The 21,340-nt window shown below is 37.2% G+C and overlaps 1 protein-coding gene across 1 annotated transcript in view; it reads right to left on the bottom strand.

The window, feature by feature from the left end:
* Glis3 (GLIS family zinc finger 3) overlaps positions 1–21,340 on the bottom strand; it is a 603,766-nt gene that overhangs the window by 549,607 nt on the left and 32,819 nt on the right. The window contains exon 2 of the mRNA XM_033757696.1: positions 10,067–10,122. The gene's annotated coding sequence lies outside the window, so the exon portion shown is untranslated. The remainder of the gene's footprint in view (positions 1–10,066; positions 10,123–21,340) is intronic.

Below are 21,340 nucleotides of genomic sequence, written 5' to 3'. Positions count from 1 at the left end.
TGGAGACTGGATAAAGAAGATGTGGTTTTTCTATTAAATGGAGTACTACTCAGCCATAAAAAAGAGAAACTAGAGTCATTCATAGGAAAATGGATGCATACTGAGGCCATACTCTTAAGTGAAATAAATAGGACACACATGTGTAAATACCAAATAGTTTCTCTGGTATGAAAAACTAAAAGTGTAAATAAGATCTAAATTGTATAACTGATAATGTGAAATAGGAAGAAAAGGGCTAAAGGTGTAGGAGAAGTGGGAAGGGTGGGGGAAAGGAAATAAGGAACAAAAAAAATATGAGAAAAGGAAAAAATGGAAATAAAGTCTTTATAAATAAGAGGAGGGTGGGAGGGGATGAAGGGAGTAAGGGGAAGGGGAAGGGGAAAAGATGAGAACCAAGATTTGACAAGTAAACGTACAAGATCGCAGTGATGAATGTAACTGTACTGTATACTTAAAAAGTACCAATAAACTCAATTTAAAAATGTGGCTTAATGTCAACTGAGTGTTAAACACAGAAAGTATTTATTTTAAGAGGCTGCCTATAATTTTAGTAGGGGAATTCAGAGAGAAGGTTGGGGCTGGGGCTGTTGCTCAGGGGTGCAGTGACTGCCTGGCACGCCTGTGGTCCTGGGTTCAACCCCCTGTATGGGGAGGGAGGGAAGGAGGGAGGTGGGGAAGATAGGGGATTTGTCAAAACCTTAACAACATTGTGTAAGTTTCTATATAGCACCCTTCTTCAGTGACTTTCTAAGAATACTTTGCTCATCCTATCATCTGTACAGCCCAGCAGTCAGTGTCAAGATCGAGCAACTCTCTTCCAGTAAGGCCTACATCCAGGCCTGGTGAGATGGAATGCTTATCCTGACCAAACAATTTTTAATAAGAAGAAAGTAGGTTTGGGGAGGTGGACAAAGTGACTTCTGGGCTACACTGGAATATCTGCAATGCTTTTAAAATCAAAGCTTTCTTACTCATTTCTTCTTTTTTGTATGTTTGCAGCACGTAATGTTTACATTCCATGTGTGAAGTTACTGTATGTACATAACACATCTTAGATCCTTTTTCATCCCCTCTCCCTCTATCTTTTGATCCCCTTCCCCTTCCAAAAAGATCCATCTGCCTACTTCCTACTATTTATCTTTTATTTTGTTCTTTATTTATACTTTGGGTTTACCATGTAAGAGAAACAATATGATACTTATACTTTGTGTGTCTAACTTATTTCATTTAACATTATGGTTTCAAGATGCATGCATATTCTACAAATGACTCAAGTTTATCTTTATGGTAAAATCGGACTCAATGATGTGTAAATACCACATTTTCTTCATCTGTTCATCTGTTGTTGGACATAGAGGCCACTTCCAAGATTATGAATTGTGCTGCTGTATGCATGTGTCACTGTAATCTGATGTCTTTAACTCTTTCGGAAGAACCTAGAACCTTAACAGCTGGGTCAAGTAGAATTTCTAGTTTCAATTTTTTGAGGAATCTCTATACTGATTTCCAGAGTGGTTGCACTAGTTTACATTCCCACCAACCATGTGAAGAGCTCCTTTATTGCCAAGGTCTTCTCCAGCATTTGTTAGTATTTGATTTCTTGATGATGGCCATTCTTTATGGAGAAAAATGGAATCTTAGTGTTGCTTTAATTTGCATTTCTCTAGTGGCCAGTGATGTTGAATGTTTCTTCATCTATTTATTGGCCATTTGTACTTCTTCGGTGAAGTGTCTATTCCTTTTGCTTGCCTATTTTTTTTTACTTGGGTCTTTCATTTTTTGGAGAGGTCTTTTTTAAATTCTTTATGTATTCTACAACATGAAATAGGAAGAAAGGGGCTAAAGGTATAGGGAAAGTGGGAAGGGTAGGGGAAAGCTAATAAGGGAAAAGAAAAAATATAAGAAAATGAAAAAATGGAAATAAAGTGTTTGTAAAGGGGGAGGGGAGGAGGGGTGAAGGGAGGGCAGGGACAAGGGGAAAAAATGAGAACCAAGACCTGTCATGTAAAGGTACAAGATCCCAATAATGAATGTAACTGTACTGTATACCTAAAATGTATCAATAAACTCAATGAGGGAAAAAAATTCTTTAGATATTCTAGATAGCAAAAATACTTTCCCATTCTGTAGGTTGACTTTTCACTGTAGTTGGTTGTTTCTTTTGCTATGTAGAAGCTTTTTAACACATCCTCTTTGGCTTGAGCCAGTGGTATATGTGTGACTGTCCCATTGGGTGGCTTGAACCAGTGACAGGTAGCTATTTAACATCAGAAAATGGAATTCTAATCAGAGCTGCCCAGCAGTGTGACACACAATTTATAACACCATTGTGAATGTGTTAATTTGATATGACTCCATTTGTTGATCCTTGCTGTTATTTCCTGTGCTACTGGAGTTCTGTTCAGAAAGTCTTTGCCTTGGTCTATAACTTCAGGAGTTTTACTTGTTTTGTCTGTCAGCAAATTAAATGTTTTGGTTTTAATATTTAGATCTTTGATTCATTTTAATTTTAGTTTAGCATATGCTAAACATATTCCAGTGCATGGTTTTGGCCCCTTTGTCAAACATCAAATAGTACAATGTGCTTGGAGTTGTTTCTACACCCTCTATTCTGTCCCACTGACCCTCAGGACAATACCATGCTGTTTGCATCACAGTAGCTTTCTAATATATATTCAAGTTTGGGATTGTGATGTCTCCTGCTTTGCTCTTTTTCACCCAGAATTGCTTTTACTATTCTGGATCTGCTCAGGTTCCACGTGAATTTTATGACTCTTTCTCAGTTCCTTTTTTTTTATTTTTCTTGTCTAATTGCTCTTACTAATGTTTTGGGCACTACTTTGAACAGGAATGGTGATAGTGGACATTCTTGTTATTTTTTTCCTGATTTGAGAGGAAAGCTTTCAGCTTCTATGTAATGTGATGTTGGCAGTTGGTTTGTCATAAATGTGTTTTATCAGATTGAGATAAGGTCCTCCTATACCTATTGTCTTCAGTGTTTTTTATCATGAAAAGACATTGCATTTTTTCAAAGGCTCCTTCTGAGTTTACTGAGATGATCATATGAATTTTGTCCTTGTTTTTATGTGATGTACTACACTTACTGATTTGTCTATGTTGAATCACCCTTGCATCTCTGAGATGAAGCCTATTTGGTCATGATAATTTTGATAAATAACCTATTTGATGATTCATTGCATTGTTTGCTAGTATCTTGTTGAGGGCTTTTGCATGTATATTTATTAAAGAGATTGGTTTATAGTTTTCTTTTTTTCCCTGATTTTGGAATTGAAGTAATGCTAGTTTCCGACAATGACTTTAGAAGTACTCTTTCCCTTTCAATTTCATGAAAACACTTGAAAAGTATTGGTGTTAGAAATTTATTGAAGTTTTTGTAGAATTCAGCAATGAACCCACCTGGACCTGGCCTTTTCCTACTTGGTAGGTATTTTACTACTGCTTCAATTTAATTGTCTGTTATTGGATTATTCAGGGTTTTTAAATCTGCTTAGTTCAGTTTCAATAATTCATATGTATCTAGGAATTTATCTATTTCTTCTGAATTCTCCAATTTATTGGCCTACTGCTTTGCAAAACAGTTGTCAAGAATCTTTTTTTATTTTAGAAATGTCTGCTGTGATTTCATCTTTTTAATTTCTAACTGCATTGATTTGGGTCTTTTCTTTCCTTCTTTTGGTTAGACTGGCCAAGGGTTTGTCTATTTTGTTTATTCTTTTGAAGAATTTATTATATTTTTTGGTCTCAATTTCATTGATTTCCACTCCGATATTTATCATTTCCTTACTTGTACTAGTTTGGGATTTGGATTATTCTTGTTTTTCTAGGACATATATCATTAGGTTATTTATTTGGGCTCACTCTATCTTTGTGATGTGGCCATTCACAACTATAAACTTCTCTCGTAGGACTGCTTTCATTGTGTCCTGTAAATTCTGGTATGTTGCATTGGCATTGTTTAGTTATAGAAACTATCTTATTTCTTTCTCGATTTCCTCTGTAACTCATACTTGAGTCTACTGTTTAGTTTCAATACATTTGCATAATTTCTGTCTTTAATTGTCATTGATTTCTAACTTCATTGCATTGTGATCTGATAATATTCATGGTATAATTTCAATTCTTTTACATTTACTTAAAGTTGCTTTACTGGCCAGTACATAATCTGTTTTGGAGAAAACTCTACGTGCTACTGAAAAGCAAGTGTATTCTGTTGTTGGGTGGAATGCTCTGTAGGTAAGTATTAAGTCTATTTGGTCAAAGGTTTTGTTAAAATCTCATATTTCTTTGTTGTTTTTCTTTTGTTTTGTTTGTTTTTTGTCTACTTGATCTGTTTGTTTACAGTGGAGTATTGTGGTCCTCTGATAGAACTGTGTTTATGCAATTCTGGTCTTTTGTGTCTAGTAATTTTATAAACTTGGGTTCATCATTGTTTGGTGCATATATGTTAATAACTGTCTCTTCCAGGTGTGATGACCTTTGCCTCTTTTGATCAGTTTTGGCTCATAGTCCACTTGTCTAAATAGATAGATACTTCAGCTTGCTTTTGGGTTCCCAATGCATGAAATATGGTTTTCTATCCTTTGACTTTTAGTCTATAAATTGCTTCTTGGGTTAAATGTGTTTCTTATATTTAGCATACTATTGGATTTCATTTCTTGATCCGTTTGAGCAGTCTTTTGCCTTTTGATTGGGGAATTGCGACCTTTTGCATTGAGAATTATTAAGGGTGGATATTGACTTATTCCTGCTATTGTTTTATTGACCTGTTGCTGACTCCCTTTTTTCTTCTACTTAACTGCTTACTCTACCTAGTGTATTCATTCTATTAGACCTTTTGTTGTTGTGAGCTTCATTGTCTATCTCTAAGGTATCCTTGAGAATTTTTGAGGATGCTTGTTTGTTGGTCATGAATTTCTTTAGGTGCTCTTTATCATGAAAGTATTTTATTTCTGCATCAATTTTGAAAGACAGTTTTGCAACCCTTGGTTGGAGATTGTTTTATTATAGGGCTTGAAACACTTTACTACAAGTTCTTCTGAACTTTAAGATTTGTGTTTACAAGTTTGCTGCAATTCTAATGGGGTTTCCTTTATGAGTCATTCATTGCTTTTCTCTAACTACTTTTAAGATTCTATTCTTGTGTTGCACTTCCAGGATACTACTGTGATGTGTCTTGGAGAGGTTCTTTTGCTTTTGTGGCTATATGTAGTCCATGTACCTCACTTACCTGTATATTAAATTCTTTTTCCTCATTTGGAAAATGTCTATTATTTCAGTAAACAGTTTTTTAAATATGATTTGTGCTATCTTCTGATTTCCTACTAACTCCAATCAACCTTAGTCTTCTTTTCATTATCTCAGAGCTGTTCAATACATTTATTTATATCCTCGTTATTTTAACATGTTTCTCATCAATCATATACTGACAACAGCCCCGTCTTTTAGTTCTGACACTCTGTCCTCACATTGGTTACTTCCGCTACCCACACTTTCAGCAGAATTTTTAATCTGCTGAGTTTCTGTGTGGAGACTTCTTATAGACTCTTTTTTGTTTTTGAGACAGGGTCTCTATTTGTAGTTCAGGCTTGCCCTGAACTCACTATATAGCCTCGGCTGGCCTCAAACTCACAGCAATCCTCCTTCCTCTGCCTCCCGATGCTGGGATTACAGGCATGAACCACCACACCTGGCTCTGGACTCTACCTTTTTTCTATGCTAGTCATCCATGCTTCACATCATTTTTCTTAGCTCTGCTAAATTTTTATTAGTGTCTTCTGTGTACTCACTGATTGCTTTGTTTATTTTGCCCAATATCTTATTACTTATATCTTCTGTGATTTTTCCAAATGCCGTATTGATCTGCTTTGTCATCTCCCCTGGTATCATTTGGAATAATTTTCATGTATGGTTTTTATTTCTTTCTTTTTTGTGCCACACAGATCAACTTTGGGAAAGCTGAGTGGCTTTGGAAGCATTTTGTTGGCTTGTCTACTCATGTTTCTGGATATTTGTTGGTAGGTTTATGTTGAGGTTTGTGGGTTGATTTTAGCAGAAAGCTTTGGAGACTTCTTTACTGTCTACTTTTCAGAGATGTCCTGTAGGCATCACTGTTAGTCTTTGCCTCTGTCCCAGGATCCAACCATCTCCATTTACTTGAGATAGGAAGTTGCATCATACTTGGCCTAGTACCCAGTTTTCCAGGAGTGATCCACAGTACTGTTAATGATCCCTAGGCAATCCAGATATTGGTGTTCCAAGAAAACTAATTAATAGCAACAGCTATGTTACCTTGGCTATAAAATCTGCATCAAGTATACTGTTAAATACAAACTGAGTATTGACAACCCAAAGACCAAGAAAGTACCACCCTTAACCAAAGAAAAAAGATCTATAATTATAGAATGAAGACAAATAAAATATTGATCTACAGTAAATATCTACTAAATTGAATAACTGTACCTCTACTAACAATATAACTGTATTCTATATCAATAATGTAAAGTTAATTAGATATCTAGAAAGTCTTAAAGCTCAGTAGTTATACTAGTAAAGAGAGATGGTGGGAAACCTGTGAATGAAAAAAAGCAAAATTTGGAAAATTAATCATAGGGTATGAGAAGGAGAGAAAAATGAGATAGGCATTCCTATTGAGTAAAAGGAAATTAATAGTGATAGAAACCAGTTGTAGGAAAGAATGATCAAGGAAATTAAGATAAACAGGAAATTTAAAAAGATAAGCAGGAAGAGGGAAAAAGTTGAAAAGGAAAAAGAGAAAAGAAGATAAAAACTAGAAGGGGGACCCTAAATCCCTCAAAAACATAAACAGGAAATTTAAAAAGATAAGCAGGAAGAGGGAAAAAGTTGAAAAGGAAAAAGAGAAAAGATAAAAACTAGAAGGGGGACCCTAAATCCCTCAAAAACCCAATGAATGAAAGATTAAAAATAACCAAATAGACAAATGGAAAAAAAGATTGAGTCAAAGAAAAAAATCCCTGTTATTGAATGAGTGGTTTCCTTCCAAGATCTGCAGTCTTGTGATTGAGCCAGGCATGATTTTCCATGCGTACTTTAAGGACCTCTGGATTTCTGACATGCCCTCCTTGCACCAGAGGCCCCTCAGTCTGTTCCCCTCAGACTGTAATTACTATATAAGCCAAAGGGAGTCCTTGTTCCTGTCGGTAGGTGAGAAAAACAATCAGGCTTTTGGTGTCTGCTGGATGGAAGACAGAGGGTATGGGTTCGAGTGTGCTGTTGGACTTAATGTCCCTAGTTGTGGGGTCTGGCTGACAATGTTCTCATCCTGCATTGTCCTCCTCCAGGATCAGCATAGTTAGCTAATCCTCACCATCCCTGATCCATGCCTTGGGGAAGCAAAATGCAGAGCTGGCTTGGAGCTGGTGGATGATGGTACCCTTGTGTCAGGGGGCCTCCTGTGTCCAGCGTGAACCTGTCTTGCGAGGGGGATGAACAACACTTGTCCCTCATGGATCTGCTTGTTCATGTTGGGGAGTGTGCTGCTGGTCCGATGCTCAAATGGCATGGGCCCACTTGTTCCCATGGAGGACTAAGTCAAAGCTTTTCTACTGGGATAAAGGCTACCTCCACTGGGGTCTAACTTCAAATCTTTAACCAAAAAATTCTAAGGATTTTATAGGAGCTAAATTATTCATTCTGAACTAAAGCATATCTCACCATATTTAAATGTAGAGAATGGTTGTCATCTGCATCATGCCTGTCTGTGTATCTCTGTCTATTTCCCTGCTAGACTTGGGGACATGCATTCAACTTTACTTATTTGTACATTCCAGAACCTGGCATGTTATATGGCACTTAGTAGGTGATGGCATTTATTTATTATACTTAAATTGCAATAACTGTAGAAGAATACGAGTGTGATAGAGAATGAATGTTTTTTCACTATACCCTTCTTCCTCTCCTCCTGAGCCCACAGCTAGTCTACCTTTGCAAATAAGTACAGCTATATAACTAACCATGACTAACAGATTACAGAAAAAAATGAACTGCCATGTCCAGATCTGGCTCATAAAATCTTACTATACATCCACCAGGATCTATCTTCCCACATCTTCCTCTGGATGTCAGCAGCCAGATTTATCCTTGCAAGCCAGTGTTGAAGATGGTGATGCCTATGCCAGTTTGTTTGTTTGTTTTAATTGAGTTTATTGGTACATTTTAGGTATACAGGACAGTTACAATCATTATTGGGATCTTGGACCTTTACATGACAGGTCTTGGTTCTCATTTCTTCCTCTTGTCCCTGTTTGGATCTCTGAGTAATTATGTGGAACACCTACTCCATTCCTACCCCTCCTACCACATAAATTTAATAGGAAAAGAAATAAACTTCTGCTTTGTGCAATCACTGAGATTTAGAGTATGTCTTTTTCAGTACCCTAACTAAATAAATGATGTTTTATTGGCATTATTAAAGGCAAGGTATTGTGATGTTAAGTATGCTAAATAGAGTCAAACCTGAACCTGAGTTCTAGAATTGACACCCACGAATTCAGAAACTTTGGGTATACATTTAACATTCTTACCCAAAGTCAAAGTTGTTCAGAAGACTAAATGGTATCACAGATGACTGAACCCTATTATAGTGCCTGGCCCATTAAATCCCATGATACTGTGACTACTATGCTTATGTTAGTTGTAATTTTTCTTTGGTTGGTCATTCTTGGCCTCTTCTAATCTCATGGCATCATTCTTATGTCTGCTGTAATTGAGAAAGTGGTTTCCATCAGACACAGACTTGCCTTCTGAGCCTGAACATTCTGAACTTTGGTCATTTTTCAGCTATATGTTATTTAAAGGCTATGCAATCTCTAGTTTTCACCTCTAAAGAATCATCCTCTCCACTATGTTCTGTTTGGGGGCAGCTGTTAGGCTATTAAATTCTTCCTGACAAAGAAAGTTTTGTAAAGGGTTCTGATTTGACTCCATTATTTCGGAAGAATTCCAAAGGGTCCTGAATATTGCTACACAGACCTTGTATGACCTGGAGTTGGGGAAGGGATTTCACAATCCTTGAGTTTTATATCAAGTAGAGAATGTCTTCTACTGTTCATTTTAACCACTATTTAAAATGCCCCAAAGAATACATTTTCATTTTTCAAATTATTAACTGAAACCATATAAAATTTAGTCCAACCTAAAACTTGAATTTCCCTCAATGAAGTTCTGACTATCCAAATAGGACTCAACCGGGTGGGCTACACAGTGATTTCAAGGCCAATTCTTGGCACTCTGTTTCAAAAAACAAAGCAAACAAACAAAAATTTCTCACTTGTCCATGCAATATTTGGATCCCAGTTTTGTACTGAAACCTCATTTCCTCTTGTAATAGTCATAAATAAGATCTAGGTTTTTACTGTCTCAAGCATTGTTCAACCCGCGAGTTCTTAAACACTGGTTAGAACAAGCTAACATTTTCTGAAGGACTATCTCATTCATCCAGGAGGCTTCAGAGACTATTGTAAAGACTTTTCATCTTTTGGTGAAAACTTTGCTTAGATGGATTTAGAAATATGTCAGGATCTTTCCATTACCTGGACTCTCTCAGACCAAATCTTGACTTGCCATCCTGAATCAGGGGTTAAGTCCTGGGCCTCAACTGTGTAGGTACCCTTCATTCTCTGAGTATCTAAATCCTAGCAGAGCGAATAATCTATCAGTAATCTCAACATTATTTTTCCAAATGCTCTTCAACATATATTTGTCATTTTGTTTGCTAGCCAGTAAAACTCCAGAGTTGTGCACAAGGTCATACTTTGATTCAGCCCTGCTGCCTTCTAAACAGATGCATGTCAGTCACCGGACCCTCTGTGGGCATTCTGTTTAGGGCATCTGTTCACAAATTGCTCTTGAACATCACCATCAGCTGGACTTGTTCTTAAGCCAATTCTCCCCACAGAGAGACGAAATTAACAACTCAGATCAGATTTATGCCTGAAGAAATTGAACATTTTACAATTTTTCTGCTTAGGGACAGTATAAATGTGACCTTGTAGCAATGGATTTTTACCTTTTTGGTATGATGAATTCTCTTGCAATTCTTAATGAAAGCTTTGAATTATCTCCCTAGAAAGCAAAAACAAAAGCACAGATGAATATGCACACATTTGTCAATATGTCACTCATCTTTGTATTGATATTTCTTATTAATAAGGTTTTAAATTGAAAAGAAATATATTCTAAAGGAGAAAAAAGCCAATTCATAAGGATACAAAATAAAAATAAAATTTTCCCTGTTTCCACTCTTCCTTCGCCTTCCTCCTTAGCAGTAACTACGACTAAGAATTCCTGCCATCTAAAATACATATATATAGGGCGAGGGATTTAGTCCAGTCGTGACAACACCTGCCTCACAAGCTCAAAGTCCTGAGTTCAATCCCCAGTACCAAAATAAAATAAAATACATATATACATGTGTATTTGTATTTTGGGTAGACAGGCAGTTCTCGCTTTACACAGTAACACAAGACCAAATAACTGCGAACTGAAACCATGCAAGCAGATCTAAATATTCAATGGGGAAAATTACACTGTTAACATTATCCTTAAAAGTTCTTGTTCAAACATCAAAGCCTCTCTTACTGTTGATTATAAATGTGGGGGGAAACAAAAGAAATTATAACATGACTGTTTATCACACTGTAATTTAAAACATCAGAAACATTGAGAATTAAGTTCTTGTTGCATTATGAAAAATTTATCAAGATGAATTTGAATAGTGCTTGCCTTCTTTTCATCATATAACTTCACAATATGGAGTATGTTTTTCCTTATGCCTTGGTAAATTGACATATTTCTTTTGGATCATCTCCAATATTTTATTCTTTATACTTTTGACGTCATAAAATAACTCTAGAGCTCCTTTCTGATGAAGCATCTTACTTGCACCATGTCCACAGAGGCACGTTGATTCTATTACTCACAGTCGCTTTCCTCATTTGTCCTCACAGGGTCACCTCTGCTATATTCATCTAGTCTTTCACACAGCAACAGCATCACCCCCATCGCCAGCTGTTTCTCTGCAACTCTGTTTACTTTCAGTTGTAATTTATCTTCCAAAGTTAACTCTATTTGTTTTTGTGTCAGGCCTAATTCCCTCTTTCAATTATTCATTTTTGTAACATGTCACACTCACTTATCTCTGGAAGCCACAACACAATACATCTGTACACTCTGCAGTCTGTGTCCGAACTGAATAACAAATACTCAAGGGCCAATCACTGATGGACTTTGAATAAAGTCTTGGGGAATAGTCAATGATCACAAGGAATATCTATTATTTATATGGCACTTTGTGCCATGAAGAGCTAGCAGCAAAGTTTGTCTTCATGAAAAAACTATTTGAGTTATGTCCTTTAGGATGAGTGGTATTTCAAATGGTGGAGATGAGGAGAAAGGTATTGTTGATAACATCACCCCTTGGCTGTATGTTCAGAGGCTCTAAAATAGAAGTAATGTTGACATCCTTATAATCAACTATGTGAGCTCCCTCTGTATAAGGCGCAGTAGGGAGGTAGGTGGTGTTCAGACCTTCCTAACAAACCAACTTGCTGCTCTATGTGGTAAAAGGGTTGGATTGGAGCACAGTCAACTCAGGATAAGACTTGAAGGTGAGGTTTAAACCAAATTGCTGAATCTTATGGGAAAATATGACATAGACATTGTAATCTGTCATTAAGCAATTAAAGTACCGTCCCATACATGACAAATTACTCTCATCATTGCTGAGAGGTGGAATTTTTAAATCTCTTCAAAAAAAAAAAAAAACTAGTCCATGAATATTGCTTTCTGACCTCAAATAGGGGAAATGTATACTCACTTTCTCTTCCAAATATTTAATCCTTCTGATTACATCAGTAAGCTCCATTAGAGGCTTAACTATTTGGTTTGAATACCTACTGGTCTCTTTTGAAAAAGGAGTGCAGGCCTCAGGCTGAGAACCATCTACAGGGATCTGACAGAAAACATCCCTGAGAATAGGTGGTGAAGATTTAGAGCAGCTGGCTGCTCAATGCCATCACCTGGGGACCTTTACAAACACCTGCAGTAGGGCCCAGGAGTGTCTGATCTAAAATAAGCCACTCCCGGTGATTCTAATGACCAACAGGATGGAAAACCATAGAATCCCAAGGAGTCAGTGAATAGGAGGCATGTAGAAAAGAAGAAACAACTTGAGAATCCACGATCCTATGGAGTACCACATTGACAGAAGAGGCCAGGAGTTTTATGGAATTCAAGAAGAAAGGACATCTTTTTCTTCCACCACTTGATTTATATTCTATTAACTTGTCTAGCTTATGTGCCCCACAAACCTGAAGGGGGGTAATTAGATGATTACACAGCCAAAAAGCATCTCTAGCCCCAAATCATTACGTGTATGGTTATGTGATCTGAGAAAAGTATAATTAATCTCTACTTAGTACCATATTAAGCAAACCAAGGAACTCAAGGATAAGGCAAGTAGGGAACACGAGAGACTGTTTTTTTATTTGGTCTGCACGATAACACTGACAGATGGATTCCAGGACTGAATCATAATAAAGCAAGCCCGTGTGTAACATCTAGTTTTTACAGTCACATTGAATTGCTGTTTATTTCCCCCATCTATTCATCTTTCCCCCTACTAAAAATGAATCCTTCATTTATATAGCACTTGGATGAATATTCATTTATTCTTAACTGTCTTAGAAAGCGTTCCAAAAATTTTTATAGTGTCTACTACCAAAAGATGCTTGTTTCCTTCTGCATGCTGATATATTAGGAATTTTCTGAAGGATCAAATTGTGAATTTCTCATCTCCACTAGAAACGAGTTTTCATTTAAATGCTGTCAGCAACTGCTGACTTGCAAGGCACTGTGGGAGCAATAATTCACATAGGGCTAATCTGAGAGCCTGAAATAATCTCCATCAAATTACAGGGCTGGTTCCTAATGATCCTGCTTTCCCACAGGGCTTCTCTTTCCACAGGAGAGCAGAAGGGACCAACACAGAACAGTTCATGGGTGCAGGTGCTGATGGCAAGGCTGGTACCAACTGAGAGGTGCTGCATGGTAACGGGATGTGGCTGGCAAAAGCTGCTGAACTTATTGACGGGAAGGAAGCAGAACCACAAGAAAGCAAGCCCGTGTGTAACATCGAATTTTTACAGTCACGTTAAATTGCTATTTATTTCCCCGTCTCTCCCTAAGAAGAGAGCTGATTGGTGTGACAGATGTCTCAAAACACTGAACCGTCATACCTGGTTAACACAGGTGGTGTTTGTTTTGGCAAAGGAGGCATTTCATTGCTCAACTATGAATTCTGTGTTGGTGGTGGGTGAGGTACTCAGTGAGTTTCACTGGAATGCAAAGGGCTTCACCCAAGAAACAATCCTTACTGGGATAGGGCAAGGGGCAGTCTCATTTATTATTAACTAGTTTACTACCCTGTTTGCAGAATTCATTCATTCAGCAAGCTCATTCTGAGAACAGTGTCAGACACAGAAAAACTGACCTTTTTCTCCTTCCTTCTATTCCTTTCTTTTCTTCGTTCCTTCTTTCCTATCTTCCCTATCGGGCTATGGTGCCAGTGTTAAAACAGTAAATTAACCTTAAATCATATATGCTGGTGCAGGAATTCTTAACCTAGGGCCCAGAAATCCACCCTAGCATCTGTGGACAAGCTTCAGAGTCATTAAAGTGGGTAGGGAAAAGTCGCATCATTATTTTTACCAGTCTCTTACTAAGATCTAGCATTTGATTCTTTATAAGTGTAAGCAACAAACCATAGTTGCTTACCAGTGTTAAAGGTACGTGGGTCTCTGTCACCAAAAGAGAACAGACATGTTTGTCTTGCTGCTGTTTTTGCAGGCAGCTCAAAATTGTACTCATCACTACTCAAGATCTATAATAGGTTTTAGTCCCACCATCAGATTTGTTTCTTTAACATGCTAATAAAAAATACATGTGTAACTATATCATATATTTATATCTTAATTTCAGATAAGTTGTTTTTGTGTCTTTGATGTCATGTGTCAAAACAGTGCCCTTGTACACATTAGCATATGCTCTACCACTCAGAATTTTTAACACTTCGGCGATCTGGTTTTAATACAGTGAGTTTCTTTTATAATCCTATATGTCTTATTTCATGCACTTAAAAGCCTTATCCTGAGAACAAGTTCATAGGCTTCACCACAAAGTAAAGCTAACCCTGGCACAAAAGGGTTATAAATCCATACCCTGGGAAAAGAAGTCTTACTAGGCCTGAAAGAAATAATAAAAACATGTAATTACAGATAGTGCTAAGGGCTATTTTTAAAAAGTCCAGGAGTGTGAGATGTCAAAAGAACACATGGTCCCCTGTGTCTCGCCCAGCGAGATCCACTCGGATTCTACTTCCCCAGGGGAACTTCATACTCTTCTGCAGTCAACAATCCATTAAACAGAATGTTTCTTCTGTACTGGAGATTGAACCCAGGGCTTTCTCACTGAGCTATATCCCAGCCCTTTTTCATTTTGAGACAGGGTCCCGCAAAGTTGTTAAAATGCCCAGGCTGGGCTTGAACTTGCAATAATCCTTAGCCTTGCAGAGTGCTGGGATTACAGATGTGTGCACCATGTCCAGACATGAAAAATATTATTCAAGCATTTTTCCTGTACCAGGCTACAGGTAAGTGATAGGAATACAGCATTCCTGACTGCCAATGTGGTGAAGGAAATTAGAACAAACAAACTAAACGCGAGGAAACACAGAACCCAGTTAGAGATCAGAGCCCTGAGAAAAGTTATCCAGGGTAAGGAGATGAAGAATGACTTTCTGGGCCTGCTGTGCAACACCTGGGGGCCAGAAAAGGTCTCTGTAGGTAGGTGACATCTTCACTGGTGCCTAGAGGAGACCCACAGATGAATTTAGCATGCAATTGAAACCAATGAAATGGAAACAAGTGAAGACTCAGTCTCCTTGAATCCAAGAAGCCAGATCTTTTAAATGATGGTAATTGTTATCTTGTCATATGTTAGTTAATAAATCACAGGAGTCAGAAGAGCAGTGGTCTGAAGGTTGGAGGGTCACAAGAAGCCACAAACAGAGCACAGACATGGATTAAGTGCCCACGTGTATGCCTGTAGGGTCTGGGTGATCCTAAGCCTTTTGTAGCCCAGGCTACCACCATCTGCTTTTCATACAGTATGTTCTTCTTATCAGAGGTCCCTTCTCATTCTTGGAGGTCATCCGTAAGTGTTTTTTCACATGACACTACTGGAGCTCTGCACCTCTAATTTTTCAGGGCCCAAAGCAGTGAAGTAACGTTTCTACCATAGGGAAAGGCAGCTATTTCCCTCCAAGTTGCATCTCAGTCTTCCTCCTGGAGCCTTTTGGTAGTCGTAAGAGTCCTTCTCAGTGCATCTTTTCCCAGCTATTTTCTTTGCCCTTCCACATTTGACCTATAGAAAAATCACTTTCTTTCTTAATGAAAAATAACACCAAAGCTCTTATCTGGCAGCAGCTTCTTAGATACTACTTATATACTATCAATATCTATAAAAATCCTACCCAGTGGCTGTTAAACAGATTTATATAAGGGATTTATTTTTTTTAAATCGCATAATTTCTAGAGAGTATTATAAAATCACAGATCATTCAGATCAATTCTGAATAGTAAATTTTGACTAAGTCTGCAAGCGCCATAGAGACATGTAAAATGGTTTCTGTTGAAAAAAATGATTCAACTGCTTCTATTAGGATATCTTTCCTGACTCTTCTAAACCTTCAATTGCCTATTCTTGTCCATAGCATCAGCACACATACTATACTTATAATGTCAGAAGTAAATCAGTGGAGAGTTGGCTTCTCTTATAAAACATCACTTGCCAATTTCTTTCCTATGTGGTCTTGCACTTAATCTGTGGTGAGATATGAAATGTGAGCTATGGTCAGACAATGGATCTAACCCACACTGAGATAATGTAAACGTAAAGATGAAGCAAGTCCCATCTCTCACACCTATTTGAATGAAGAAGGAAAGGTATACATTACAAAATCAACAGCTGAGTCACAAGGAGATGAGTGAAGACGCAAATAAGTGAAATTAGAAATGAAAAAGATAAAATCACAATGGACTATGCAGAAATCTAGAAGATTATCAGTAACCACTTCAAGAAACTGTACTCTAATAAAATGGAGAGTTCAGAAGAAATGGATAGATTCCTAGATACAGTAGGAACTACCAAAGCTGAACCAAGAAGATATCAAAGTCCTGAATAATCCAATGTCAATCGATAAAATTGAAGTAGTAATAAAAAGACTAACAACTCCCAGTGAATTTACTACCAAATCCTACAATAATTTTAGAGATGATCTGATGTGAATACTCCTCAAACTCTTTAGTGAAATCAAAAGGGGAGGAGTATCCACAATCATTCCTGGAAGCTAGCATTACCCTGAATCCAAAACCAGTCAAGGACCCAGCCAAAAAAACAAATAAACAAACAAAAAACTACAGACCAATTTCTTTAGAAAACATAGATGCCGAAGTCCTCAACAAAGTACTGGAAAACAGGATGCAATATGATAAAAAAGATCATACATAATGACCAACTAGGATTCATCTCAGGGATATAGGGATGGTTCAATATATGAAATTCAATAAATGTAATATACCACATAAATAGAAAGAAGGATAAAAATCCAGTGATTACCTCAATTGATGCATAAAATGTGACATACATTCCTGATAAAACCCCTGAAGAAAACAGGTATAGAAGGATCTCAATCTGATAAAAGCCATTTATGGAAACCAATGGGCAACATCATGTTTTTAAAATTTTTATTGAGTTTATTTTTGAGTACTTTTTAGGTATACAGTTTAGTTATATTAATCACTGGAATCTTGTACTTTTACATGACAGATCTTGGTTCTCATTTTTTCCCCTTACCCCTGCCCTGCCTTTACCCGCTCCACCCTTCCCTATTTACAAAGACTTTGTTTACATTTTTTCCTTTTCTCATATTTTTGCTTGTCCCTATTCCCTTAACCCTCCCTTTCCACTTCCCCTACACCTTTAGCTCTTTTCTTCCTATTTCACATTATCAGTTATACAATTTGGATCTTATTTACATTTTTAGTTTTTCGCACCAAAGAAACTAAATATGTGTGTCCTATTTATTTCACTTAACAGTACGGCCTCAGTATGCATCCATTTTCCTATAAATGACTCTAGTTTCTCTTTCTTTATGGTTGAGTAGTACTCCATTTTGTAGAAAATCTACATTTTATCCAGTCTCCAATTTATGGACAATTGGGCTGTTTCCAAGTTTTAGCTATTTGGGCAACATCATATTAAATGGAAAGAAACTGAAAGTTTTCCTTCCAAAATCAGGAACAAAACAAGAATGTCCACTATCACCTCTCCTGTTCAATAGAGCTGTTGAAACATTGTCCAGAGCAATCATGCAAGAGAAGTAAATGAAAGGGATAGTGGTAGGAAAGAAATAATTAAATTATCATTGCAGGTGACATGATTCTTTACATATAAAATCCAAAAAAATCCCCCCAAACACACCTAGAATCAATAGCCAAATTCAGTAGTATAGCAGGATATGAAGTCTACACACAAAAATCATAGTATTCCTGTACACCAAAAATAAACTTACCAAAAAAGAAAGTTGAGAAAAAATATTTTTCATAATACCACGAGGAAGAATTAAACACTTAGGAATTAACCAACCAAGAAAGTGAAAGACCTCTATTATGAAAACTACATAATTCTGAAAAATTAGATCAAAGAGAACATCAAAAAGTGGAACAGTATCTCTTGTTCCTGGATAGGCAGAACCAAAAAAATCAAAATGGTCATGATTTCAAACTAATATACAGATTTAATGCCATCTCAATCAAAATAGCAATAGCATTCCTCACAGAACTAGAGAAAACAATTCTAAAATTCAAATGGAACCAGAAGAAACCCAGAATCCAAGATACAAAAGCAGTCTTGGGAAACAAAAACAGAGGAAGAGGCATCACAACCCCAGACTTCCAGTTTTATTACAAAGCTACAGTGACAAAACAGCACAGTATTGGCAAAAAAATGAAAAAAAAACATACATATGGATCCATGGAACAGAACAGAGGGTGCAGAAAGAACTCCACGTACATTTAACTACCTGATCTTTGACAAATTCAAAAACTTACACTGAGAGAAAGATGGCCTCTTTAACAAATGGTACTAGGAAAACTGGCTATTGACATGGAGAAAATTGAACCTAGACCTGTATCTCTCACCATGTACTAAACTAAAATCAAAATAGATAAAAATCTAAATATTAAAACTGAAATGCTTAATCTGATGGAAGATAAAATAGGAAAAAATCTTGAAAGAATAGGCACAGGCAAGGACTTTCTGAACAGAACCCCATTTATACAAGAAATCATACCAAGAATAATCAGCAAATGGGATCACAGCAAACTGAAAAGCTTTTGCACAACAAAGTAAACAACCGACAGAGTGAACAGACATCCTATAAAATGGGAAAAAATTGTGCAAGCTATTCATTGAACAGAGGACTAATATCTGGAATATATAAAGAACTCAAAAAATTGGACCTCCCCAAATTTAAAGATCAAATAAAAAATGGAGAAATGAAATGAATAGAAATATAGTCAATAAATACATGTAAAAAATGTTCAAAATCACCAGTTATTACAGAAATGCAAATTAAAACAACACTGAAATTCCATCTTACTCCAGAGAGAATGGCTATCATCAAAAAATCAAACAATCACAAATGCTGGTGAGGTTGCAGGGATAAAAGAATCCTTCTACACTGCTGGTGGGAATGTAAAGAGTCCTAGCAATAAAAATGTAACTAAGACAGTGCGTTATCTGAAATTTAAGTCACAACTAACTCTCCTCAGCTGCCTTTTCTCACACAAATATCCACAGTCAGCCATGTTGGACTGCATATTTGCAGTCTCCCGAACATGTCAAGGGGAATTCTACACTCTGCACTTGCTCAGGCAATTTCATACTCCCATGACATTTCTCTGACCTTCAGCATCTGTCAAAATACCACTTATTCTTCAAGACCCTGGAAAAATATACTTACCTCTAAAGCTTTATCTGAACCTTTCTTTGTGTACTCATCCTGAGTTTAAACGTCTAATACGGAACACACCATGTGCTGAATGGGTTATTGGGGTGGCAAATAGCAAAGTATTTGGAACCTGGAGATTGGGAATCAGAATGCCTGGGTCTCTTTCTGGCTATGTGGTCTTGTTTACATTTTTTCACCTTTCTGTGCTTCTATGCCTTCATTAATAAAATGGAGACAGTAACACTTTCCACTTCATAGAGTTGTGTGAGGATTAAATTATCTAACTCGGGAAAAATTCTTAGTATAGTATTTCGCACATTGAAAACACTGAATAAGCAGTAGTTACTTTTATTTTAGCTAACTGTATACTTCTGCCCACACCTCCTACCATTAAACTATAATGTTGTTGAGTGTAGAAGGTAGAGCCTAAGTTTTAGTTATCATACAATTCAGCAAAAACTTTGCACATGATAAATAATTACTATATGCTATCTGAACAAAAATGAGTCATCCATAAACATTTTACCTAAGAATTCAGAGACTGTTGTTGTCATCTATATCTCATAAATGGGTGAGAAGCCATGAAACTGTAAGATGGATACTATATTAAGACAATCATTTTGAGTTCTGAAAAAACCATCCTGACTGCAACTCTCTTTTTTAATCCCTTTATTTACCATGAAGGATATGCCAAGAATTCTTACATTCTCCAATTATGTTTTGGTCAGATATTGTTCAATTACACAGGCATTTTTAGCAACTGTTGGGTTCCAGACACTGGTAAGGGATGAAGATTAGAGATTAGAAATGTCCTCCAGTTTCTGCAAACCAGCTGCCATTCAGTACTGGACTTCAAGCTTTGGACCCAGGACCTAACACACTTTTATATGCCATGACCTTGAAGTCCAATGCCACGTGCAACTACTGGTCTGCAGGATTTTCCTCCCTTGTGACAAGAGGTATATGCTTATGTCAAAAGGCAGAGCAATGTCATATTTCATCATAAATATTTGTACTAATATGTGCACAGATTTTACTAGACTGATCGAATCTACTGGCCTGACCCAAACAGGCTCCTGGCCACACAGAAATGTTGGATACAATAATAACAAAAGTATTTTCTCTGCAACCAGCTTGGATCAGTTAACAAAGGAATCCTCAGATGCTTTGAATAGCATGAAATCAAATCAACAAAATAAATATAAGCAGATATCAAGAAGAAGACATAGGAATTTCAGGTGGAGAAATGGTGCCCTGGGGCAGGTTTCTAACAGGGAAAAGAAAAATGAGTCCAGGCCTAAAAGAGAGAAAGAATGGAGATGAGTTTCCTGCCTGGGGTTTTAAAATGGATTTTTAAAAAATTGTCAGAGTCTGAGCCCATACCACACATATTTTGGGGGCCTTAATTTATAAAACTTTGATGATGTGGAACCTTCAATGGGTAATTTAAGATAGCATTAAGTCACCCAAGCCTCAGTAATTCAGCTAAAACCAAGGAAGCCATTTCTGCACAAATGTTTCATAGGCCACCCTTCTGGGTTATTGCAAAGGCCCTTGCAATGATTCCTGCCTGACAAACCTGCTCATCTGTGGGCTCAGCAGCACCTCTTCCCATTAAGGCACTGAGTCTGGGCATCGCCCTTGTCACACCCTCTCTGAGCCATCACAGAGGCTCCTTGACTATAAAAATCTGTCATGTACTTAAACATACAAGATCTCTTTTAAATGCCTGTCAGATCTTTCCATTTCTTTACATTTCCAATAGCTCCATCCTATTCCAAACCACAGTCATCTCTCTAGAGTCTCCTACCCGGCCCACCCCACATGACCCCATCAGGTAGGACCACATGAAAATGACATCTTCTAGGTCAAACACAGTGCAAGCGGAAATTTCATAGATTCAAGGTAATGTTTCTTCACACTCGATTTCCACACTGTAGGCAGAATTACCTTTTCATAAAGCAAATTTGATCACATCACACTGTGGGGGTCCCCATTATTCTTAAGAGAAAAATTGCTGGGTATGGTGGTGCACACCTGTACTACCAGTACTCAGGAAAGTGAGGCAGGAGGATCTCTGTGAGTTTAAGTCCAGCCTGGACTACATAGTGAGGTCAAGATCAGCCTGAACTACACAGTAACACACTATCTCAATAAATAAATAAGTAAACAAACAAACAAATAAAATAAATTTCCTAGGCACAGCTGTTT

This window comes from Fukomys damarensis, unplaced genomic scaffold (genome assembly GCF_012274545.1).
Source record: "Fukomys damarensis isolate Sample0158 unplaced genomic scaffold, DMR_v1.0_HiC HiC_scaffold_31, whole genome shotgun sequence".
Classification (NCBI taxonomy): Eukaryota; Metazoa; Chordata; class Mammalia; order Rodentia; family Bathyergidae; genus Fukomys; species Fukomys damarensis.
This window is presented reverse-complemented; position numbering and strand designations above follow the sequence as displayed.